At 46.1% G+C, this 26,612-nt stretch overlaps 1 pseudogene; it reads left to right on the forward strand.

Annotated features, from left to right (window-relative positions):
• The first annotated feature begins 756 nt into the window (after nucleotides 1-756).
• The window catches only part of LOC129813305 (RING finger protein 145-like), a 38,517-nt pseudogene continuing 12,661 nt past the window's right edge, over nucleotides 757-26,612 (forward strand).

Genomic DNA, 26,612 nt, shown 5'->3' on the forward strand with positions numbered 1-26,612 from the left:
AATTTGAAAGTGAGACATTTAATTTGGTAAAAATGTAAAAACCATTTGCCATAATCTCAATTGCTGCAAACTAAAGCGTCGTCGGCAAATGACGTATATTCCGGAAATGGCCACGCAAGCGACTGGACTGTTTGGAAAACCATAACAACTCTAGCTAGATAACTGTCCATTTTCATTTACAACATGCTGTCAGAAGGATATTAGCTTCATTTACGCTAGCATATGCGTTTCGTTGGATATCGTTCGTGGTTTTACAACCGGTACAATTTTTGAAATGTTGCCACTGTGACAGAAGCGTGATATCAGAATCAAATGTAGCTAGCTAGAATGCTAACGTCTTAGCATGTTCTAATAACATCTGGTTCTAGCTAGCTACAATTAAATGCTGTGGTTTAGCTGTTATCCTCCGACCTAAATAGACCGACAGTTGAGCTGTAGTTTGCTGACAACCTTGTGATTACTAAGGAACGTATAGCTGTTAACTATCAAGGGTCACTTCGGGTTGTGCACCTTCAATGTCAATAGTCCCATTATGTAATGTGGACACTTGTGACAGAAAACAAGGCCCGTCGCCTTCAAAGCCAACTCATAGATTTCACCAGTAGGACGACGGTCATTGGTAGACAGATTGATAGTTTTTTTTTGTTGTCAACTTTGATGTCGATCATGTCAGTAAATGGCAATGGTATTGACTGACGTGTGTGTGTGTGTGTGTGTGTGTGTGTGTGTGTGTGTGTGGCAGGTGAATAACCAACCATGAAGAGGGACCAGTCAGATGGACAGACATCTACCTGCCTCTCTTCCTACTCGTCTATGAGAGCATCCTTGGATCTAACCATGTGACAAAAGCATTCTGCTCACCAACATTTTATCTACCGCGTCAAAAGGGAACTGATTATCTCAAGATGCCTCGTTTGGAAGACGTTGCCAACATTGTTCTGAGGGTACCAAGCATCTTGGTACTGGACTTGCTCTATAAATGTGACATTGATAGCTTCACAGAGCACCTCAGGGCGAAGAACGAAGACATGCTCTTCAAATACAAATATGTTATCTGGAACCTGTATTACCTAGGTAACGTTCATACATGTCATCGATGTTCCAAATGGCACCATAGGGCTCTGTTCAACAGTAGTGCACTATATAGGGAATAGGATGCCAATAGGTCCTTGGTCTAAAGTAGTGTACTATATAGGGAATAGGGCCCTGGTCTAAAGTAGTGTGCTATAAAGGGAATAGGGTACAATTTGAGACAGAACCATCACCATATCATCACATATTTCTCCAACGTGACTTTAACCGTTTGTGTTGTCTTTCCTGAAACATACAATTCCACTGTAGAGGATAATCAGGGCTGTGTTCACTAGCAGCTAAACGGAAGCAAGTGGAACAAAACAGGGAGGGACTTACCTGAATTTGCCCAATAGAAACTCAAGTATTGTTGAGAAACATTTTGTGTTGGTAGTAATATATGCCATTTAGCAGACTCTTTATCCAAAGTGACTTAGTCATGTGTGCATCCATTTTACGTATGCGTGGTCTCGGGAATCAAACCCTCTATCCTGACGTTGCAAGCCAAATGTGGCAAAACGTTTTGCTACGTTGCAAACAGGTTTTTGTTGTGTGTGTGTGTGGGGTGGATATAATTTGTTGGAACGTTCCAAGACGAATCTATTCCAAAAACTTCGTAAATAACAAGGTAGCCAAAAAACAACGCATACGAAGTTGTATAGCGGCAGAATAAGATATCGGGTAGAGAGTGGGTCATTTCATATAGTTTTTCACTCATCACCGTTCATTCCCAAAAAATGTCTTCTCGCTCTGGTAGCCTGTGGATAAACATTAACAATAAGCTACGTGGTGAGTTGAATCCATATTCGGCAGCTAGTTAGCGAGGTGAATTGATCATGCTACTTTGTATGCGTTGTTTTGTTGGCAACCTTGTATTTTACAAAGTTTTTGGAACGTACTACAAATTATACCCACCTGTGTGTGTGTGGTTGTGTCGTGTGTGTGTGTGAATACCACTATCAGTGCTATTGTCTCTGTCCTCCAGGTCATGTGATCAACGTAGTGGTGTTAGTTTTGCCATTGAGACACATCATCAAGCTCTACCTCTACATCCTCACCACTCTGCTCTTTTACGTGGGACACCAGATCTCCAAGTGAGTGTCTACACTTTCAGACAGATTGCCATAAAATCAGACAGATAGATTTCAGCAACACGGAATCAAATCACCTGAGACTGTTATTATGAGAGACTAGTTAGTCACAAAACCCCAAAATGGCTACCATGTACTGAGTACTAACAGCTCACGCTCCTGTTATAACTTCACAGTTCTTCCCAGTCAGCGCCACAATGCAAATAGATTTTCTATAGCTATACGGAGTGTGACATCTTCTATGACAGTCTGTACGTCGTGGGTCAATCTTATGAGAACAACTACACTTCCCACAATGCAAATAGATTTTCTATAGCTATACGGAGTGTGACATCTTCTATGACAGTCTGTACGTCTTGGGTCAATCTTATGAGAACAACTACACTTCCCAGAATGCTAGTGGAGCTTAATACAAGCTTATTTATGACTAGATACACATGTTGATAGAGAGGCTAACCCTCCTGTCCTAAGTTGACTGTTTTTCCTCTTTGGTCCATCCTTTATAAAACCAGATCTGAAAGATGTTTTCCTCTTGCTGTTGTTGACATGGTGAGTGACCGTTGATGTGTTTTTTTCCCACAGGGACTATGTCCATGGAGAGGTGCAGTATGGGTATGATGGAGCCCTGTACCTCGACTCTCAGGCCTTCAACCGCTTTGTCTCTTCACTGACTAGTAAGACACACACACGTGCACAATGCCTCTTTGTTTTCCCATAGTTATGACCGGCTAATTTCCATGACAACTCACTGTACAAACCATAATACATTTAAAAAAATCTGTTTCTGTCTCTCTTTCTGTCTCTCTTTCTCTCTCTCTGTATCTCTCTCTCGGTATCTCTCTCTCGCTCTCTCGCTCTCTGTATCTCTCTCTCTCTGTATCTTTCTCTGTATCTCTCTCTCGCTCTCCGTATCTCTCTCTGTATCTCTCTCTCGGTATCTCTCTCTCGCTCTCTGTATCTCGCTCTCTGTATCTCGCTCTCTGTATATCTCTCTCTCTCTGTATCTCTCTATCTCTCTCTCTCTCGCTCTCCGTATCTCTCTCGCTCTCTGTATCTCTCTCTCTGTATCTCTCTCTCTGTATCTCTCTCTCGCTCTCTGTATCTCTCTCTCGCTCTCTGTATCTCTCGCTCTCCGTATCTCTCTCTCGCTCTCTGTATCTCTCTCTGTATCTCTCTCTCTGTATCTCTCTCTGTATCTCTCTCTCTGTATCTCTCTCTCTCCCTCTCTGGTTTGTGTTTATGTGCCCCTGTGTAGGTCAGGTCATATTGAGTACGTTGTGTGCCTTCCTCATGAAGACCAGGAAGGTGTGGCTGTTCTCTGCCCACCTTCTACCCCTATTGGCCCGTCTCTGTGCCATGCCCCACGACACTTTGCTATTGGTCAACTCCTTCTCCACGGTCCTGACTGGAATAGGTGTGGCCATGTTCCTCCTGTCCAATCTGTTCGTGCCATACCGGCTGGCCAGGGCAGCCTACTCTGAGCTGCTTCAACTGGAGGTACCGTACTGTAACCCACTCACCACAGTGATATCCTCTCCCTCTGTTTCTCTCTAACCCACTCACCACAGTGATATCCTCTCCTGTTTCTCTCTAACCCACTCACCACAGTGATATCCTCTCCTGTTTCTCTCTAACCCACTCACCACAGTGATATCCTCTCCTGTTTCTCTCTAACCCACTCACCACAGTGATATCCTCTCCCTCTGTTTCTCTCTAACCCACTCACCACAGTGATATCCTCTCCTGTTTCTCTCTAACCCACTCACCACAGTGATATCCTCTCCTGTTTCTCTCTAACCCACTCACCACAGTGATATCCTCTCCTGTTTCTCTCTAACCCACTCACCACAGTGATATCCTCTCCTGTTTCTCTCTAACCCACTCACCACAGTGATATCCTCTCCCTCTGTTTCTCTCTAACCCACTCACCACAGTGATATCCTCTCCCTCTGTTTCTCTCTAACCCACTCACCACAGTGATATCCTCTCCCTCTGTTTCTCTCTAACCCACTCACCACAGTGATATCCTCTCCTGTTTCTCTAACCCACTCACCACAGTGATATCCTCTCCTGTTTCTCTCTAACCCACTCACCACAGTGATATCCTCTCCTGTTTCTCTCTAACCCACTCACCACAGTGATATCCTCTCCTGTTTCTCTCTAACCCACTCACCACAGTGATATCCTCTCCTGTTTCTCTCTAACCCACTCACCACAGTGATATCCTCTCCCTCTGTTTCTCTCTAACCCACTCACCACAGTGATATCCTCTCCCTCTGTTTCTCTCTAACCCACTCACCACAGTGATATCCTCTCCCTCTGTTTCTCTCTAACCCACTCACCACAGTGATATCCTCTCCTGTTTCTCTCTAACCCACTCACCACAGTGATATCCTCTCCTGTTTCTCTCTAACCCACTCACCACAGTGATATCCTCTCCCTCTGTTTCTCTCTAACCCACTCACCACAGTGATACCCTCTCCTGTTTCTCTCTAACCCACTCACCACAGTGATATCCTCTCCTGTTTCTCTCTAACCCACTCACCACAGTGATATCCTCTCCCTCTGTTTCTCTCTAACCCACTCACCACAGTGATATCCTCTCCTGTTTCTCTCTAACCCACTCACCACAGTGATATCCTCTCCCTCTGTTTCTCTCTAACCCACTCACCACAGTGATATCCTCTCCTGTTTCTCTCTAACCCACTCACCACAGTGATATCCTCTCCTGTTTCTCTCTAACCCACTCACCACAGTGATATCCTCTCCCTCTGTTTCTCTCTAACCCACTCACCACAGTGATATCCTCTCCTGTTTCTCTCTAACCCACTCACCACAGTGATATCCTCTCCTGTTTCTCTCTAACTCTCTCTACCATCTACCCATCTCTGTTCTCACATTACTAACCCACTCACGTTATTCCGCTCTCTTTTTCTCTCTCTTTCTCTCTGTCTCTCTGTCTCTCTGCCCGACTCTCTCTGACTCTCTCTGTCTCCCCGACTCTCTCTATCGGACTCTTTCTCACTCTCTCTGACTCTCGCTCTCTCTCTTGTTCTCTCTCTCTCCCCGACTCTCTCTGTCTCTCTATCGGACTTTCTCACTCTCTCCGACTCTCTCTTTCTCTCTCTGACTCTCTCTCCGTCTCTCTCTCAATGTACTGTGCCTTCGCAAAGTATTCAGAACCCTTGACTTTTTCCACATTTTGTTATGTTACAGCCTTATTCTAAAATGGATAAAAAAATGTTTTTTTAAATCCTCAGCAATCTACACACAATACCCCATAATGACAAATTGAAAACAGGTTTTTAGATATTTTTGCAAATGTATTAAAAGGAAAAAAAGAAATACTTTATTTACATAAGTATTTAGAGTCTTTGCTATGAGATTCTAAATTGAGCTCAGGTGCATCCTGTTTCCATTGATCATCCTTGAGATGTTTCTACATTTACATTTAAGTCATTTAGCAGACGCTCTTATCCAGAGCGACAACTTGATTGGAGTCAACCTGTGGTAAATGTAATTGATTGGACATGATTTGGAGAGGCACACAGCTGGCTATATAAAGGTCCCACAGTTGACAGTGCATTTCAGAGCAAAAACCAAGCCAGGAGGTTGAAGGAATTGTCCGTAGAGCTCCGAGACAGGATTGTGTCGAGGCACAGATCTGGGGAAGGGTACCAAAACATTTCTGCAGCATTGAAGGTCCCCAAGAACACAGTGGCCTCCATCATTCTTAAATTGAAGAAGTTTGGAACAACCAAGACTCTTCCTAGAGCTGGCCTACCGGCCAAAGTGAGCAGTCGGGAGAGAAAGGCCTTGGTCAGGGAGGGGACCAAGAACCCAATGATCACTCTGACAGAGCTCCAGAGTTCCTCTGTGGAGATGGGAGAACCTTCCAGAAGGACGACCATCTCTGCAGCACTCCACCAATCAGGCCTTTATGGTAGAGTGGTCAGACAGAAGCCACTCCTCAGTAAAAGGCACATGACAGCCAGCTTGGAGTTTGGTAAAAGGCACCTAAAGACTCTCAGACTATGAGAAACAAGATTCTCTGGTCTGATGAAACCAAGAGTGAACTCTTTGGCCTGAATGTCAAGCGAAGGAAACCTGGCACCATCTCAACGGTGAAGCATGGTGGTGGCAGCATCATGCTGTGTGGATGTTTATCAGTGGCAGGGACTGGAAGACTAGTCAGGATCGAGGCAAAGAAGAACGGAGCAAAGTATAGCGAGATCCTTATGAAAACCTGCTCCAGAGCACTCAGGACCTCAGACTGGGGCAAAGGTTCACCTTCCAACAGGACATCTTCCCTAAGCACAAAGCCAAGACAACGCAGGAGTGGCTTTGGGACAAGTCTCTGATTGTCCTTGAGTGGCCCAGCCAGAGCCCGGACTTGAACCCGATCTAACATCTCTGGAGAGACCTGGAAGTAGCAGTGCAGCAACGCTCCCCATCCAACCTGACAGAGCTTGAGAGGATCTGCAGAGAAGAATGGGAGAAACTTCTCAAATACAGGTGTGTCAAGCTTGTAGCGTCATACCCAAGCAGACTTGTTGCTCTAATCGCTGCCAAAGGTGCTTAAACAAAGTACTGAGTAAAGGGTCTGAATACTTATGTAAATGTGATATTTCAGTTTGTAATATTTAATCAATTTGCTTTAAAAAAAAAACTTTTGTAGATTGATGAGAATTTATTTTAATTTAATCCATTTTAGAATAAGGCTGTAACGTAACAAAATGTGGAAATAGTCAAGGGGTCTGAGTACTTTCCGAATTAACTGTATATGAAGTACTGTTTGAGCAACAAACATATAGTACAAAAAAGTATATATACATATATATATATATATATACAGTGCTCAAAAAAATAAAGGGAACACTTAAACAACACAATGTAACTCCAAGTCAATCACACTTCTGTGAAATCAAACTGTCCACTTAGGAAGCAACACTGATTGACAATAAATTTCACATGCTGTTGTGCAAATGGAATAGACAAAAGGTGGAAATTATAGGCAATTAGCAAGACACCCCCAATAAAGGAGTGATTCTGCAGGTGGCGACCACAGACCACTTCTCAGTTCCTATGCTTCCTGGCTGATGTTTTGGTCACTTTTGAAGGCTGGCGGTGCTCTCACTCTAGTGGTAGCATGAGACGGAGTCTACAACCCACACAAGTGGCTCAGGTACCTTGACCACCTTCAGTGGTGAACCTATAGGCCTTCAGTGGTGAACCTATAGGCCTTCAGTGGTGAACCTATAGGCCTTCAGTGGTGAACCTATAGGCCTTCAGTGGTGAACCTATAGGCCTTCAGTGGTGAACCTATAGGCCTTCAGTGGTGAACCTTCAGTGGTGAACCTATAGGCCTTCAGTGGTGAACCTATAGGCCTTCAGTGGTGAACCTATAGGCCTTCAGTGGTGAACCTATAGGCCTTCAGTGGTGAACCTATAGACCTTCAGTGGTGAACCTATAGGCCTTCAGTGGTGAACCTATAGGCCTTCAGTGGTGAACCTATAGACCTTCAGTGGTGAACCTTCAGTGGTGAACCTATAGGCCTTCAGTGGTGAACCTATAGGCCTTCAGTGGTGAACCTATAGGCCTTCAGTGGTGAACCTATAGGCCTTCAGTGGTGAACCTTCAGTGGTGAACCTTCAGTGGTGAACCTATAGACCTTCAGTGGTGAACCTATAGACCTTCAGTGGTGAACCTATAGGCCTTCAGTGGTGAACCTATAGACCTTCAGTGGTGAACCTATAGGCCTTCAGTGGTGAACCTATAGACCTTCAGTGGTGAACTTATAGACCTTCAGTGGTGAACCTATAGGCCTTCAGTGGTGAACCTTCAGTGGTGAACCTATAGGCCTTCAGTGGTGAACCTATAGACCTTCAGTGGTGATCCTATAGACCTTCAGTGGTGAACCTATAGGCCTTCAGTGGTGAACCTATAGGACTTCAGTGGTGAACCTATAGACCTTCAGTGGTGAACCTATAGACCTTCAGTGGTGAACCTATAGGCCTTCAGTGGTGAACCTTCAGTGGTGAACCTATAGACCTTCAGTGGTGAACCTATAGACCTTCAGTGGTGAACCTATAGACCTTCAGTGGTGAACCTATAGGCCTTCAGTGGTGAACCTATAGGCCTTCAGTGGTGAACCTATAGACCTTCAGTGGTGAACCTATAGGCCTTCAGTGGTGAACCTATAGACCTTCAGTGGTGAACCCATAGGCCTTCAGTGGTGAACCTATAGACCTTCAGTGGTGATCCTATAGACCTTCAGTGGTGATCCTATAGGCCTTCAGTGGTGAACCTTCAGTGGTGAACCTATAGGCCTTCAGTGGTGAACCTATAGGCCTTCAGTGGTGAACCTTCAGTGGTGAACCTATAGACCTTCAGGGGTGAACCTATAGGCCTTCAGTGGTGAACCTATAGACCTTCAGTGGTGATCCTATAGGCCTTCAGTGGTGAACCTTCAGTGGTGAACCTATAGGCCTTCAGTGGTGAACCTATAGGCCTTCAGTGGTGAACCTATAGGCCTACAGTGGTGAACCTATAGGCCTACAGTGGTGAACCTATAGGCCTACAGTGGTGAACCTATAGACCTTCAGTGGTGAACCTATAGGCCTTCAGTGGTGAACCTATAGGCCTTCAGTGGTGAACCTATAGGCCTTCAGTGGTGAACCTATAGACCTTCAGTGGTGAACCTATAGGCCTTCAGTGGTGAACCTATAGGCCTTCAGTGGTGAACCTTCAGTGGTGAACCTTCAGTGGTGAACCTATAGACCTTCAGTGGTGAACCTATAGACCTTCAGTGGTGAACCTATAGGCCTTCAGTGGTGAACCTATAGACCTTCAGTGGTGAACCTATAGGCCTTCAGTGGTGAACCTTCAGTGGTGAACCTATAGACCTTCAGTGGTGAACCTATAGACCTTCAGTGGTGAACCTATAGACCTTCAGTGGTGAATCTATAGACCTTCAGTGGTGAACCTTCAGTGGTGAACCTATAGGCCTTCAGTGGTGAACCTATAGGCCTTCAGTGGTGAACCTATAGGCCTTCAGTGGTGAACCTATAGGCCTTCAGTGGTGAACCTTCAGTGGTGAACCTATAGGCCTTCAGTGGTGAACCTATAGGCCTTCAGTGGTGAACCTTCAGTGGTGAACCTATAGGCCTTCAGTAGTGAACCTATAGGCCTTCAGTGGTGAACCTATAGACCTTCAGTGGTGAACCTATAGGCCTTCAGTGGTGAACCTTCAGTGGTGAACCTATAGACCTTCAGTGGTGAACCTATAGGCCTTCAGTGGTGAACCTATAGGCCTTCAGTGGTGAACCTATAGGCCTTCAGTGGTGAACCTTCAGTGGTGAACCTATAGGCCTTCAGTGGTGAACCTATAGGCCTTCAGTGGTGAACCTTCAGTGGTGAACCTATAGGCCTTCAGTGGTGAACCTATAGACCTTCAGTGGTGATCCTATAGGCCTTCAGTGGTGAACCTTCAGTGGTGAACCTATAGGCCTTCAGTGGTGAACCTATAGGCCTTCAGTGGTGAACCTATAGACCTTCAGTGGTGAACCTATAGGCCTTCAGTGGTGAACCTATAGGCCTTCAGTGGTGAACCTATAGGCCTTCAGTGGTGAACCTTCAGTGGTGAACCTATTTACCTTCAGTGGTGAACCTATAGACCTTCAGTGGTGAACCTATAGGTCTTCAGTGGTGAACCTATAGGTCTTCAGTGGTGAACCTTCAGTGGTGAACCTATAGGCCTTCAGTGATGGTGAACCTATAGACCTTCAGTGGTGAACCTATAGGCCTACAGTGGTGAACCTATAGACCTTCAGTGGTGAACCTATAGACCTTCAGTGGTGAACCTATAGGCCTTCAGTGGTGAACCTATAGGCCTTCAGTGGTGAACCTATAGGCCTTCAGTGTTGAACCTTCAGTGGTGAACCTATAGGCCTTCAGTGGTGAACCTTCAGTGGTGAACCTATAGGCCTTCAGTGGTGAACCTATAGGCCTTCAGTGGTGAACCTTCAGTGGTGAACCTATAGGCCTTCAGTGGTGAACCTATAGGCCTTCAGTGGTGAACCTATAGGCCTTCAGTGGTGAACCTATAGGCCTTCAGTGGTGAACCTATAGACCTTCAGTGGTGAACCTATAGGCCTTCAGTGGTGAACCTTCAGCTGTGAACCTATAGACCTTCAGTGGTGAACCTATAGGCCTTCAGTGGTGAACCTATAGGCCTTCAGTGGTGAACCTATAGGCCTTCAGTGGTGAACCTTCAGTGGTGAACCTATAGGCCTTCAGTGGTGAACCTATAGGCCTTCAGTGGTGAACCTTCAGTGGTGAACCTATAGGCCTTCAGTGGTGAACCTATAGACCTTCAGTGGTGATCCTATAGGCCTTCAGTGGTGAACCTTCAGTGGTGAACCTATAGGCCTTCAGTGGTGAACCTTCAGTGGTGAACCTATAGGCCTTCAGTGGTGAACCTATAGGCCTTCAGTGGTGAACCTATAGGCCTTCAGTGGTGAACCTATAGACCTTCAGTGGTGAACCTATAGGCCTTCAGTGGTGAACCTTCAGTTGTGAACCTATAGGCCTTCAGTGGTGAACCTATATACCTTCAGTGGTGAACCTATAGACCTTCAGTGGTGAACCTATAGACCTTCAGTGGTGAACCTATAGGTCTTCAGTGGTGAACCTTCAGTGGTGAACCTATAGGCCTTCAGTGATGGTGAACCTATAGACCTTCAGTGGTGAACCTATAGGCCTACAGTGGTGAACCTATAGACCTTCAGTGGTGAACCTATAGACCTTCAGTGGTGAACCTATAGGCCTTCAGTGGTGAACCTTCAGTGGTGAACCTTCAGTGGTGAACCTATAGACCTTCAGTGGTGAACCTATAGACCTTCAGTGGTGAACCTATAGACCTTCAGTGGTGAACCTATAGACCTTCAGTGGTGAACCTATAGACCTTCAGTGGTGAACCTATAGGCCTTCAGTGGTGAACCTTCAGTGGTGAACCTATAGGCCTTCAGTGGTGAACCTATAGGCCTACAGTGGTGAACCTATAGACCTTCAGTGGTGAACCTATAGGCCTTCAGTGGTGAACCTATAGACCTTCAGTGGTGAACCTATAGACCTTCAGTGGTGAACCTATAGACCTTCAGTGGTGAACCTATAGGCCTTCAGTGGTGAACCTTCAGTGGTGAACCTATAGGCCTACAGTGGTGAACCTATAGACCTTCAGTGGTGAACCTATAGGCCTTCAGTGATGGTGAACCTATAGACCTTCAGTGGTGAACCTATAGGCCTACAGTGGTGAACCTATAGACCTTCAGTGGTGAACCTATAGACCTTCAGTGGTGAACCTATAGGCCTTCAGTGGTGAACCTATAGGCCTTCAGTGGTGAACCTATAGGCCTTCAGTGGTGAACCTTCAGTGGTGAACCTATAGGCCTTCAGTGGTGAACCTATAGGCCTTCAGTGGTGAACCTTCAGTGGTGAACCTATAGGCCTTCAGTGGTGAACCTATAGGCCTTCAGTGGTGAACCTATAGGCCTTCAGTGGTGAACCTATAGACCTTCAGTGGTGAACCTATAGGCCTTCAGTGGTGAACCTTCAGCTGTGAACCTATAGACCTTCAGTGGTGAACCTATAGGCCTTCAGTGGTGAACCTATAGGCCTTCAGTGGTGAACCTATAGGCCTTCAGTGGTGAACCTTCAGTGGTGAACCTATAGGCCTTCAGTGGTGAACCTATAGGCCTTCAGTGGTGAACCTTCAGTGGTGAACCTATAGGCCTTCAGTGGTGAACCTATAGACCTTCAGTGGTGATCCTATAGGCCTTCAGTGGTGAACCTTCAGTGGTGAACCTATAGGCCTTCAGTGGTGAACCTTCAGTGGTGAACCTATAGGCCTTCAGTGGTGAACCTATAGGCCTTCAGTGGTGAACCTATAGGCCTTCAGTGGTGAACCTATAGGCCTTCAGTGGTGAACCTATAGACCTTCAGTGGTGAACCTATAGGCCTTCAGTGGTGAACCTTCAGTTGTGAACCTATAGGCCTTCAGTGGTGAACCTATATACCTTCAGTGGTGAACCTATAGACCTTCAGTGGTGAACCTATAGACCTTCAGTGGTGAACCTATAGGTCTTCAGTGGTGAACCTTCAGTGGTGAACCTATAGGCCTTCAGTGATGGTGAACCTATAGACCTTCAGTGGTGAACCTATAGGCCTACAGTGGTGAACCTATAGACCTTCAGTGGTGAACCTATAGACCTTCAGTGGTGAACCTATAGGCCTTCAGTGGTGAACCTTCAGTGGTGAACCTTCAGTGGTGAACCTTCAGTGGTGAACCTATAGACCTTCAGTGGTGAACCTATAGACCTTCAGTGGTGAACCTATAGACCTTCAGTGGTGAACCTATAGACCTTCAGTGGTGAACCTATAGGCCTTCAGTGGTGAACCTTCAGTGGTGAACCTATAGGCCTTCAGTGGTGAACCTATAGGCCTACAGTGGTGAACCTATAGACCTTCAGTGGTGAACCTATAGGCCTTCAGTGGTGAACCTATAGACCTTCAGTGGTGAACCTATAGACCTTCAGTGGTGAACCTATAGACCTTCAGTGGTGAACCTATAGGCCTTCAGTGGTGAACCTTCAGTGGTGAACCTATAGGCCTACAGTGGTTAACCTATAGACCTTCAGTGGTGAACCTATAGACCTTCAGTGGTGAACCTATAGGCCTTCAGTGGTGAACCTTCAGTGGTGAACCTATAGGCCTTCAGTGGTGAACCTTCAGTGGTGAACCTATAGGCCTTCAGTGGTGAACCTATAGGCCTTCAGTGGTGAACCTATAGGCCTTCAGTGGTGAACCTATAGGCCTTCAGTGGTGAACCTATAGGCCTTCAGTGGTGAACCTATAGGCCTTCAGTGGTGAACCTATATACCTTCAGTGGTGAACCTATAGACCTTCAGTGGTGAACCTATAGACCTTCAGTGGTGAACCTATAGGTCTTCAGTGGTGAACCTTCAGTGGTGAACCTATAGGCCTTCAGTGATGGTGAACCTATAGACCTTCAGTGGTGAACCTATAGGCCTACAGTGGTGAACCTATAGACCTTCAGTGGTGAACCTATAGACCTTCAGTGGTGAAACTATAGGCCTTCAGTGGTGAACCTATAGGCCTTCAGTGGTGAACCTATAGGCCTTCAGTGGTGAACCTTCAGTGGTGAACCTATAGGCCTTCAGTGGTGAACCTTCAGTGGTGAACCTATAGACCTTCAGTGGTGAACCTATAGACCTTCAGTGGTGAACCTATAGGCCTTCAGTGGTGAACCTTCAGTGGTGAACCTATAGACCTTCAGTGGTGAACCTATAGGCCTTCAGTGGTGAACCTATAGGCCTTCAGTGGTGAACCTATAGACCTTCAGTGGTGAACCTATAGACCTTCAGTGGTGAACCTATAGGTCTTCAGTGGTGAACCTTCAGTGGTGAACCTATAGGCCTTCAGTGATGGTGAACCTATAGACCTTCAGTGGTGAACCTATAGGCCTACAGTGGTGAACCTATAGACCTTCAGTGGTGAACCTATAGACCTTCAGTGGTGAACCTATAGGCCTTCAGTGGTGAACCTTCAGTGGTGAACCTATAGACCTTCAGTGGTGAACCTATAGACCTTCAGTGGTGAACCTATAGACCTTCAGTGGTGAACCTATAGACCTTCAGTGGTGAACCTATAGGCCTTCAGTGGTGAACCTATAGGCCTTCAGTGGTGAACCTATAGGCCTTCAGTGGTGAACCTATAGGCCTACAGTGGTGAACCTATAGACCTTCAGTGGTGAACCTATAGGCCTTCAGTGGTGAACCTATAGACCTTCAGTGGTGAACCTATAGACCTTCAGTGGTGAACCTATAGACCTTCAGTGGTGAACCTATAGACCTTCAGTGGTGAACCTATAGGCCTTCAGTGGTGAACCTTCAGTGGTGAACCTATAGGCCTACAGTGGTGAACCTATAGACCTTCAGTGGTGAACCTATAGACCTTCAGTGGTGAACCTATAGGCCTTCAGTGGTGAACCTTCAGTGGTGAACCTATAGACCTTCAGTGGTGAACCTATAGACCTTCAGTGGTGAACCTATAGTTCTTCAGTGGTGAACCTTCAGTGGTGAACCTTCAGTGGTGAACCTTCAGTGGTGAACCTATAGGTCTTCAGTGGTGAACCTATAGACCTTCAGTGGTGAACCTTCAGTGGTGAACCTTCAGTGGTGAACCTATAGGCCTTCAGTGGTGAACCTATAGACCTTCAGTGGTGAACCTATAGACCTTCAGTGGTGAACCTATAGACCTTCAGTGGTGAACCTATAGGCCTTCAGTGGTGAACCTTCAGTGGTGAACCTTCAGTGGTGAACCTTCAGTGGTGAACCTATAGGCCTTCAGTGGTGAACCTATAGACCATCAGTGGTGAACCTATAGGCCTTCAGTGGTGAACCTATAGGCCTTCAGTGGTGAACCTATAGACATTCAGTGGTAAACCTATAGACATTCAGTGGTAAACCTATAGACCTTCAGTGGTGAACCTTCAGTGGTGAACCTATTGGCCTTCAGTGGTGAACCTTCAGTGGTGAACCTATAGGCCTTCAGTGGTGAACCTATAGGCCTTCAGTGGTGAACCTATAGGTCTTCAGTGGTGAACCTATAGGCCTTCAGTGGTGAACCTATAGGCCTTCAGTGGTGAACCTATAGGCCTTCAGTGGTGAACCTATAGACCTTCAGTGGTGAACCTTCAGTGGTGAACCTATAGGCCTTCAGTGGTGAACCTATAGACCTTCAGTGGTGAACCTATAGACCTTCAGTGGTGAACCTATAGGCCTTCAGTGGTGAACCTATAGACCTTCAGTGGTGAACCTATAGACCTTCAGTGGTGAACCTATAGACCTTCAGTGGTGAACCTATAGGCCTTCAGTGGTGAACCTATAGGCCTTCAGTGGTGAACCTTCAGTGGTGAACCTATAGGCCTTCAGTGGTGAACCTATAGGCCTTCAGTGGTGAACCTATAGGCCTTTTCCAAGTGTTCTACTCCGCTAGCCAGCACCTCGCCTAAACAGGTGTGCGTTTCTTTCGCCTCTAATTTATGATATCTACCAGTAAATGCTAACTAAGGCCTAATTGTGCTCTGCATGCATTATTTGGTGTTTTCCGTTGTAATTTGGTGTTTGTCCCATTTAGTGAATTCTCGGTTGGTGAGCGGACCCCAGACCCCACAACCATAAAGGGCAATGGGTTCTGTAACTGATTCAAGTATTTTTAGCCAGATCCTAATTGGTATGTCGAATTTTATGTTCCTTTTGAAGGCATAGAAGGCCCTTCTTGCCTTGTCTCTCAGCTCGTTCACAGCCTTGTGGAAGTTACCTGTGGGGCTTATGTTTAGGCTGAGGTATGTATAGTTTATGTGCTCTAGGGCAACGGTGTCTAGATGGAATTTGTATTTGTTGTCCTGGCAACAGAACCTTTTTTGGAACACCATTATTTTGGTCTTACTGAGATTTACTGTCAGGGCCCAGGTCTGTCGGGGCCCAGGTCTGTCGGGGCCCATGTCTGTCGGGGCCCAGGTCTGTCGGGGCCCAGGTCTGTCGGGGCCCAGGTCTGTCGGGGCGCAGGTCTGTCGGGGCGCAGGTCTGTCGGGGCGCAGGTCTGTCGGGGCCCAGGTCTGTCGGGGCGCAGGTCTGTCGGGGCCCAGGTCTGTCGGGGCCCAGGTCTGGCAGAATCTGTGCAGAAGATCTAGGTGCTGCTGTAGGCCCTTCTTGGTTGGTGACAGAAGCACCAGATCATTAGCAAACAGTAGACATTTGACTTCATATTCTAGTAGGGTGAGGCTGGGTGCTGCAGACTGTTCTAGTGCCCTCGCCAATTCGTTGATGTATACAGTACCAGTCAAAAGTTTGGACACACCTACTCATTCAAGGGTTTTTCTTATTTTTTACTATTTTCTACATTGTAGAATAATAGTGAAGACATCAAAACTATGAAATAACACATATGGAATCATGTAGGAACCAAAAAAGTGTTTCTTCAAAGTAGCCACCCTTTGCCTTGATGACAGCTTTGCACACTCTTGGCATTCTCTCAACCAGCTTCACCTGGAATGCTTTTCCAACAGTCTTGAAGGAGTTCCCACATATGCTAAGCACTTGTTGGCTGCTTTTCCTTCACTCTGCGGTCCAACTCATCCCAAACCATCTCAGTTGGGTTGAGGTTGTGTGATTGTGGAGGCCAGGTCATCTGATGCAGCACTCCATCACTCTCCTTCTTGGTCAAATAGCCCTTACATAGCCTGGAGGTGTGTTGGGTCATTGTCCTGTTGAAAAACAAATAATAGTCCCACTTTTGACTGGTACTGTATGTTGAAGAGTGTGGGGCTTAAGCCACATCCCTGTCTCAACCCACGGCTCTGTGGAAAGAAATGTGTGTTTTTTTTGCCAATTTTAACCGCACACTTGTTGTGTGTGTACATTGATTTTATAATGTCGTATGTTTTACCCCCAACACCACTTTCCATCAATTTGTATAGCAGACCCTCATGCCAAATTGAGTCAATGCTTTTTTGAAATCAACAAAGAATGTGAAGACTTTGCCTTTGTTTTGATTTGCTTGTTTGTCAATTAGGGTGTGCAGGGTGAATACGTGGTCTGTCGTACGGTAATTTGGTAAAAAGCCAATTTGACATTTGCTCAGTACATTGTTTTTATTGAGGAAATGTACGAGTCTGCTCTGTCTCTCTCTATGTCTCTCTCTCTCTGTCTCTCTCTCTCTCTATGTCTCTCTCTCTCTGTCTCTGTCTCTGTCTCTCTCTCTCTCTGTCTCTCTCTCAGGTGATAGAGCTGTATCGACTCCTAGCGGTGACTATCTCCCTCTGGAATCAGTTTGCGGTGCCAGTGTTGTTCAGTGTGTTCTGGTCTGTGCTGTTTGTGGTCCAGCTGTGTTCTTTCTCCATGACCAACAATACAACTGGCAGCCATGAGGGGGTGCTGTTCTTCCTCCTCACAAGGTACACTCCATAGAGATACATGTAGGGTTACATCATTCAGCTAACTTTCCCAAGAATCACGGATTTTACAGAAACCCTGTTGGAAGATTCCATAGAATCAGAAGGCAATAAGCAGGAAATTCAGGAATCCTCCAACGGGGAATTTTGGTGAAAGCTGCAACACCTTGATACATGTACTGTATATCAAAAATGTATCACTAGCCACTTTAAACAATGCCACCTAATATAATGTATATGTATATACTGTACTCTATATCATCTACTGCATCTTGCCATCTTTATGTAATACATGTATCACTAGCCACTTTGAACTATGCCACTTTTATGTTTACATACCCTACATTACTCATCTAATTTGTATATACTGTACTCTATACCATCTACTGCATCTTGCCTATGCCGTTCTGTACTATCACTCATTCATATATCTTTATGTACATATTGTTTATCCCTTTACACTTGTGTGTATAAGGTAGTAGTTGTGGAATTGTTAGGTTGGATTACTCGTTGGTTATTACTGCATTGTTGGAACTAGAAGCACAAGCATTTCGCTACACTCGCATTAACATCTGCTAACCATGTGTATGTGACAAATAGAATTTGATTTGATTTGTACGACGCTAGACCTAAACCGTGGGCTGCTGTGTTTCCACGTCCACCACCATGGTCTCTGTAGACTTCCCCTGACTGGTACAGTCATTAGAGATGCATGTAATTCACCGCCTGGCTCCTAAGACTCTCTGGGCCATGGTCTCTGTAGACTTCCCCTGACTGGTACAATCATTAGAGATGCATGTAATTCACCGCCTGGCTCCTAAGACTCTCTGGGCCATGGTCTCTGTAGACTTCCCCTGACTGGTACAGTCATTAGAGATACATGTAATTCACCGCCTGGCTCCTAAGACTCTCTGGGCCATGGTCTCTGTAGACTTCCCCTGTCTTGGTACAATCATTAGAGATACATGTAATTCTCTGGTACACTTAACTCAACCACTCATATTCTGGGTAGAAATGTGTATTGAGTCTCCTGTAGATCCATGACACCAGTATTTTTATCTACAGTGGCTTTCAGAAAGTATTCACACCCGTTAACTTTTTCTACATTTTGTTGTTGTCACAGCCTGAATTTAAAATGGATTACATTGAGATTTTGTGTCACAATACCCCATAATGTCAAAGTGGAATTATGTTTTTAGACATTTTTGCAAATTAATGCAAAATTAAAAGCTGAAAATCAATAAGTATTCAACCCCTTTGTTATGGCGCTAAATTTACATTTACATTTTAGTCATTTAGCAGACGCTCTTATCCAGAGCGACTTACAGTAGAGTGCATACATTTTATTACATTTTACATACTGAGACAAGGATATCCCTACCGGCCAAACCCTCCCTAACCCGGACGACGCTATGCCAATTGTGCGTCGCCCCACGGACCTCCCGGTTGCGACAGAGCCTGGGCGCGAACCCAGAGACTCTGGTGGCGCAGCTAGCACTGCGATGCAGTGCCCTAGACCACTGTGCCACCCGGGAGGGAGTAAAAATGTGACTGACCGGCACGATTCGGCTTATGTAGCAAGACTTTATATTGTGTTTTTTTACATTGGATAAAAGTAGAGACTCAGAGCTACAAAATGGTATATCATACACTACAGTTGAGGAACAATGGGAAAGTAATTCTGCTTTGAAAGTTGATTAACTTGTAACCTCACCTTTGAGGAAATGGCCCGTGAATATTTTGGTACACCTACTGGAGAGCTCTTCTTTGTCTCCACCCATTCAGCATCGTTCACACCCTCTTAAGCTTTAGCCCCACCCATCTCTTTAAGGATTCACATCGAATGCCATGTACTAAACAACCAAGACTAAAGGCTGGTTTGTAAATTCAATCTGGAGTGCCAGAGTGCACACTGGGCGTTCATAAACCCAGAGCGTTCAGAGTGCACACTGCCAGGCAGTCACTGGACGCTCTGGCCTAGTAGTAAGGGTTGATCCGAGTGTTCTGACCTAACAACGGCAGTCAAACACCCAAGCTAACTGGCTAACGTTGGCTAACTTGCTAGCTACTTCCAGACACAACACCTCACTCTGACCATTTTACTCACCCTAGCAGAGCTGGTTAGTCTGTTTTCATATTATCCAGAGAGTTGGTGACTGCAACTGTGCTGCTGGCAACAATTTAATTATGTTTTTTTTTTTTGCCAACGTTTACCCACACCGGCCGTTTTCAACGGGTGTTCAGCGTTCAAAAAATGTGTCAGTTAGTCTACGCTCTGGCACACTCAGACGAGAGTGCTCTGAAATCGGAGTAGATAGCCAGAGTGAATTTACCAGCTACGTCTGTCAACAGTTGTCGAAGTGACATCATGAACATTCTATTGAAATGGTTACTTGCATAGTGGAGTCTTTTGTTTAGACGTGTAGCTAGCTAAACAATGAACCATAATCCCAACTCATAACGTTACTACCCTGCATGAATCTGTAGGTAGCTAGCCGTCCATGTTCAATGTTAGCTAGCTAGGCTCTGAGATACAAATAATATTACTAGACAGATCATACACGTAACGCTCTTAGAGATTTACCCAGAAACACTCACAGCTCTTAGAGCCTTACCCAGAAACACTCACAGCTGTAATCGCTGCCAAAGGTGCTTCTAACACGTATTGACTCGGGGTGACACGAAATGACAATGAGATCCATTTGAATCCCACTGTGAATTGAATCCGTTTGAATCCCACTATGTATTGAATCCATTTGAATCCCACTATGAATTGAATCCATTTGAATGCCACTGTGTATTGAATCCATTTGAATCCCACTGTGTATTGAATCCATTTGAATCCCACTGTGTATTGAATCCATTTGAATCCCACTGTGTATTGAATCCATTTGAATCCCACTGTGTATTGAATCCATTTGAATCCCACTGTGTATTGAATCCATTTGAATGCCACTGTGTATTGAATCCCACTGTGAATTGAATCCTGTGTATTGTCTCTCTGTGTCTGACTGTCTCTCTGTGTCTGTCTGTCTGCCTGTCTCTCTGTGTCTGTCTGCCTGTCTGACTGTCTCTCTGTGTCTGCCTGCCTGCCTTTCTCTCTGTGTCTGTCTGTCTGCCTGTCTCTCTGTGTCTGTCTGTCTGCCTGTCTCTCTGTGTCTGTCTGCCTGTCTGACTGTCTCTCTGTGTCTGTCTGTCTGCCTGTCTCTCTGTCTGCCTGTCTGCCTGTCTCTCTGTGTCTGTCTGTCTGCCTGTCTCTCTGTGTCTGCCTGCCTTTCTGTCTGTCTCTCTGTGTCTGCCTGCCTTTCTGTCTGTCTGGCTGTCTTTCTGTGTCTGTCTGTCTGTGTGTGTTCTCTCCTCAGTGTCTCTGAGTGCTGTGTGACGCCCTACTCCCTGCTGGGCCTGACGTCTGTGGTGTCTTACCTGGGCCTGGGGCTTCTCAACCTTACCAAGTTCTACCTGGGGGGCTACACTGCAGTACAGAATGACAACGTCATGCACAGGTGGGTTGGGGGGTTGGGTTACACAAGGCAGGTGTCTAGAACTGCATCCCAAATGGTACCTTATATAGTGCACTACTGTTGACCAGAGCCCTAATCCCTATATAGTACACTACTGTTGACCAGAGCCCTATTCCCTATATAGAACACTACTGTTGACCAGAGCCCTATTCCCTATATAGAACACTACTGTTGACCAGAGCCCTATTCCCTATATAGAACACTACTGTTGACCAGAGCCCTATTCCCTATATAGAACACTACTGTTGACCAGAGCCCTATTCCCTATATAGTACACTACTGTTGACCAGGGCCCTATTCCCTATATAGTACACTACTGTTGACCAGGACCCTATTCCCTATATAGTACACTACTGTTGACCAGAGCCCTATTCCCTATATAGTACACTACTGTGGACCAGGACCCTATTCCCTATATAGAACACTACTGTTGACCAGAGCCCTATTCCCTATATAGTACACTACTGTGGACCAGGACCCTATTCCCTATATAGAACACTACTGTTGACCAGGGCCCTATTCCCTATATAGTACACTACTGTTGACCAGGACCCTATATAGAACACTACTGTTGACCAGAGCCCTATTCCCTATATAGTACACTACTGTGGACCAGGACCCTATTCCCTATATAGAACACTACTGTTGACCAGAGCCCTATTCCCTATATAGAACACTACTGTTGACCAGAGCCCTATTCCCTATATAGTACACTACTGTGGACCAGGACCCTATTCCCTATATAGAACACTACTGTTGACCAGAGCCCTATTCCCTATATAGTACTCTACTGTTGACCAGGGCCCTATTCCCTATATAGTACACTACTGTTGACCAGAGCCCTATTCCCTATATAGTACACTACTGTGGACCAGGACCCTATTCCCTATATAGAACACTACTGTTGACCAGAGCCCTATTCCCTATATAGTACTCTACTGTTGACCAGGGCCCTATTCCCTATATAGTACACTACTGTTGACCAGGACCCTATTCCCTATATAGTACACTACTGTTGACCAGGGCCCTATTCCCTATATAGAACACTACTGTTGACCAGGGCCCTATTCCCTATATAGTGCACTACTGTTGACCAGGGCCCTATATAGAACACTACTGTTGACCAGGGCCCTATTCCCTATATAGAACACTACTGTTGACCAGGGCCCTATTCCCTATATAGTACACTACTGTTGACCAGGGCCCTATATAGAACACTACTGTTGACCAGGGCCCTATTCCCTATATATAACACTACTGTTGACCAGGACCCTATTCCCTATATAGTACACTACTGTTGACCAGGGCCCTATTCCCTATATAGTACACTACTGTTGACCAGGGCCCTATATAGTACACTACTGTTGACTAGGGCCCTATATAGTACACTACTGTTGACCAGGGCCCTATTCCCTATATAGTACACTACTGTTGACCAGGGCCCTATTCCCTATATAGAACACTACTGTTGACCAGGGCCCTATTCCCTATATAGAACACTACTGTTGACCAGGACCCTATTCCCTATATAGTACACTACTGTTAACCAGGGTCCTATTCCCTATATAGTATACTACTGTTAACCAGGGTCCTATTCCCTATATAGTGGACTACTGTTGACCAGATCCCTATTCCCTATATAGTGCACTACTGTTGACCAGATCCCTATTCCCTATATAGTGCACTACTGTTGACCAGGGCCCTATTCCCTATATAGTACACTACTGTTGACCAGGGCCCTATGGAACCCTATTCCCTATATAGTCGACCAGGGCCCTATGGAACCCTATTCCCGATATAGTGGACCAGGGCCCTATGGAACCCTATTCCCTATATAGTGGACCAGGGCCCTATAGAACCCTATTCCCTATATAGTGGACCAGGGCCCTATGGACCCCTATTCCCTATATAGTGGGCCCTATGGAACCCTATTCCCTATATAGTGGACCGGGGCCCTATTCCCTATATAGTGGAACGGGGCCCTATTCCCTATATAGTGGACCAGGGCCCTATGGACCCCTATTCCCTATATAGTGGGCCCTATGGAACCCTATTCCCTATATAATGGACCGGGGCCCTATTCCCTATATAGTGGAACGGGGCCCTATTCCCTATATAATGGACCGGGGCCCTATTCCCTATATAGTGGACCGGGGCCCTATTCCCTATATAGTGGAACGGGGCCCTATTCCCTATATAGTGGACCAGGGCCCTATGGACCCCTATTCCCTATATAGTGGGCCCTATGGAACCCTATTCCCTATATAATGGACCGGGGCCCTATTCCCTATATAGTACACTATAGAGTGAATACAGAATCAGCAATATTTCTTTACTCTGTTTCATTATGTGGTTGAATTTCTCTCAGGAGCACCATTACAAGTATTATTGTGTGTGTGTGTGTGTGTGTGTCTCTGTATGTGTGTGTGTCTCTGTATGTGTGTGTGTCTCTGTATGTGTGTGTGTCTCTGTATGTGTGTGTGTCTCTGTGTGTGTGTGTGTGTGTGTGTGTCTCTGTGTGTGTGTGTGTGTGTGTGTGTGTGTCTCTGTGTGTGTGTGTGTGTCTCTGTGTGTGTGTGTGTGTCTCTGTGTGTCTGTGTGTGTGTGTGTGTGTGTGTGTCTGTCTCTGTGTGTGTGTGTGTGTATCTCTGTGTGTGTGTGTGCCTCCCCCCACCAGAGGTGTAACTGAGGGCGTGACGTTGCTGCTGCTGGCGCTTCAGACGGGTCTTTTAGACATGCAGGCTCTGCAACGCACCTTCCTCCTCAGTATCATCCTCTTCATCGTCGTTACCTCCACTCTGCAGTCCATGATAGAGATCACAGACCCCATCATCCTGGCCCTGGGGGCGTCTAGAAACAGGTACGGTCTAACCCCATCATCCTGGCCCTGGGGGCGTCTAGAAACAGGTAGCCTCCACATTGACTCTGTACCGGTACCCCCTGTATATAGCCTCCACATTGACTCTGTACCGGTACCCCCTGTATATAGCCTCCACATTGACTCTGTACCGTAACACCCTGTATATAGTCTCCACATTGACTCTGTACCGGTACCCCCTGTATATAGCCTCCACATTGACTCTGTACCGTAATACCCTGTATATAGCCTCCACATTGACTCTGTACCGGTCCCCCCTGTATATAGCCTCCACATTGACTCTGTACCGTAATACCCTGTATATAGCCTCCACATTGACTCTGTACCGTAACACCCTGTATATAGTCTCCACATTGACTCTGTACCGGTACCCCCTGTATATAGTCTCCACATTGACTCTGTACCGTAATACCCTGTATATAGCCTCCACATTGACTCTGTACCGTAACACCCTGTATATAGTCTCCACAATGACTCTGTACCGTAATACCCTGTATATAGCCTCCACATTGACTCTGTACCGTAATACCGTGTATATAGCCTCCACATTGACTCTGTACCGGTACCCCCTGTATATAGTCTCCACATTGACTCTGTACCGGTACCCCCTGTATATAGCCTCCACATTGACTCTGTACCGGTACCCCCTGTATATAGCCTCCACATTGACTCTGTACCGTAATACCCTGTATATAGCCTCCACATTGACTCTGTACCGGTACCCCCTGTATATAGTCTCCACATTGATTCTGTACCGGTACCCCCTGTATATAGCCTCCACATTGACTCTTTACCGTAACACCCTGTATATAGCCTCCACATTGACTCTGTACCGTAATACCCTGTATATAGCCTCCACATTGACTCTGTACCGTAACACCCTGTATATAGCCTCCACATTGACTCTGAACCGGTACCCCCTGTATATAGCCTCCACATTGACTCTGTACCGGTACTCCCTGTATATAGCCTCCACATTGACTCTGTACCGGTACCCCCTGTATATAGCCTCCACATTGACTCTGAACCGGTACCCCCTGTATATAGCCTCCACATTGACTCTGTACCGGTACCCCCTGTATATAGCCTCCACATTGACTCTGTACCGTAATACCCTGTATATAGCCTCCACATTGACTCTGTACCGGTACCCCCTGTATATAGTCTCCACATTGATTCTGTACCGGTACCCCCTGTATATAGCCTCCACATTGACTCTTTACCGTAACACCCTGTATATAGCCTCCACATTGACTCTGTACCGTAATACCCTGTATATAGCCTCCACATTGACTCTGTACCGTAACACCCTGTATATAGCCTCCACATTGACTCTGAACCGGTACCCCCTGTATATAGCCTCCACATTGACTCTGTACCGGTACTCCCTGTATATAGCCTCCACATTGACTCTGTACCGGTACCCCCTGTATATAGCCTCCACATTGACTCTGAACCGGTACCCCCTGTATATAGCCTCCACATTGACTCTGTACCGGTACCCCCTGTATATAGCCTCCACATTGACTCTGTACTGGTTCCCCCTGTATGTAGCCTCCACATTGACTCTGTACCGGTACCCCCTGTATGTAGCCTCCACATTGACTCTGTACCAGTACCCCCTGTATATAGCCTCCACATTGACTCTGTACCGTAATACCCTGTATATAGCCTCCACATTGACTCTGTACCGTAATACCCTGTATATAGCCTCCACATTGACTCTGTACCGTAATACCCTGTATATAGCCTCCACATTGACTCTGTACCGTAACACCCTGTATATAGTCTCCACATTGACTCTGTACCGGTACCCCCTGTATATAGTCTCCACATTGACTCTGTACCGTAACACCCTGTATATAGTCTCCACATTGACTCTGTACCGGTACCCCCTGTATATAGTCTCCACATTGACTCTGTACCGTAACACCCTGTATATAGTCTCCACATTGACTCTGTACCGGTACCCCCTGTATATAGCCTCCACATTGGCTCTGTACCGGTACCCCCTGTATATAGCCTCCACATTGACTCTGTACCGGTACTCCCTGTATATAGCCTCCACATTGACTCTGTACCGGTACCCCCTGTATATAGCCTCCACATTGACTCTGTACCGATACCCCCTGTATATAGCCTCCACATTGACTCTGTACCGGTACCCCCTGTATATAGCCTCCACATTGACTCTGTACCGGTACCCCCTGTATATAGCCTCCACATTGACTCTGTACCGGTACCCCCTGTATATAGCCTCCACATTGACTCTGTACTGGTTCCCCCTGTATGTAGCCTCCACATTGACTCTGTACCGGTACCCCCTGTATGTAGCCTCCACATTGACTCTGTACCAGTACCCCCTGTATATAGCCTCCACATTGACTCTGTACCGTAATACCCTGTATATAGCCTCCACATTGACTCTGTACCGTAATACCCTGTATATAGCCTCCACATTGACTCTGTACCGTAATACCCTGTATATAGCCTCCACATTGACTCTGTACCGTAACACCCTGTATATAGTCTCCACATTGACTCTGTACCGGTACCCCCTGTATATAGTCTCCACATTGACTCTGTACCGTAACACCCTGTATATAGTCTCCACATTGACTCTGTACCGGTACCCCCTGTATATAGTCTCCACATTGACTCTGTACCGTAACACCCTGTATATAGTCTCCACATTGACTCTGTACCGGTACCCCCTGTATATAGCCTCCACATTGGCTCTGTACCGGTACCCCCTGTATATAGCCTCCACATTGACTCTGTACCGGTACCCCCTGTATATAGCCTCCACATTGACTCTGTACCGTAATACCCTGTATATAGCCTCCACATTGACTCTGTACCGTAATACCCTGTATATAGCCTCCACATTGACTCTGTACCGTAATACCCTGTATATAGCCTCCACATTGACTCTGTACCGTAACACCCTGTATATAGTCTCCACATTGACTCTGTACCGGTACCCCCTGTATATAGTCTCCACATTGACTCTGTA

Source organism: Salvelinus fontinalis, chromosome 16, assembly GCF_029448725.1.
Source record: "Salvelinus fontinalis isolate EN_2023a chromosome 16, ASM2944872v1, whole genome shotgun sequence".
NCBI lineage: Eukaryota > Metazoa > Chordata > Actinopteri > Salmoniformes > Salmonidae > Salvelinus > Salvelinus fontinalis.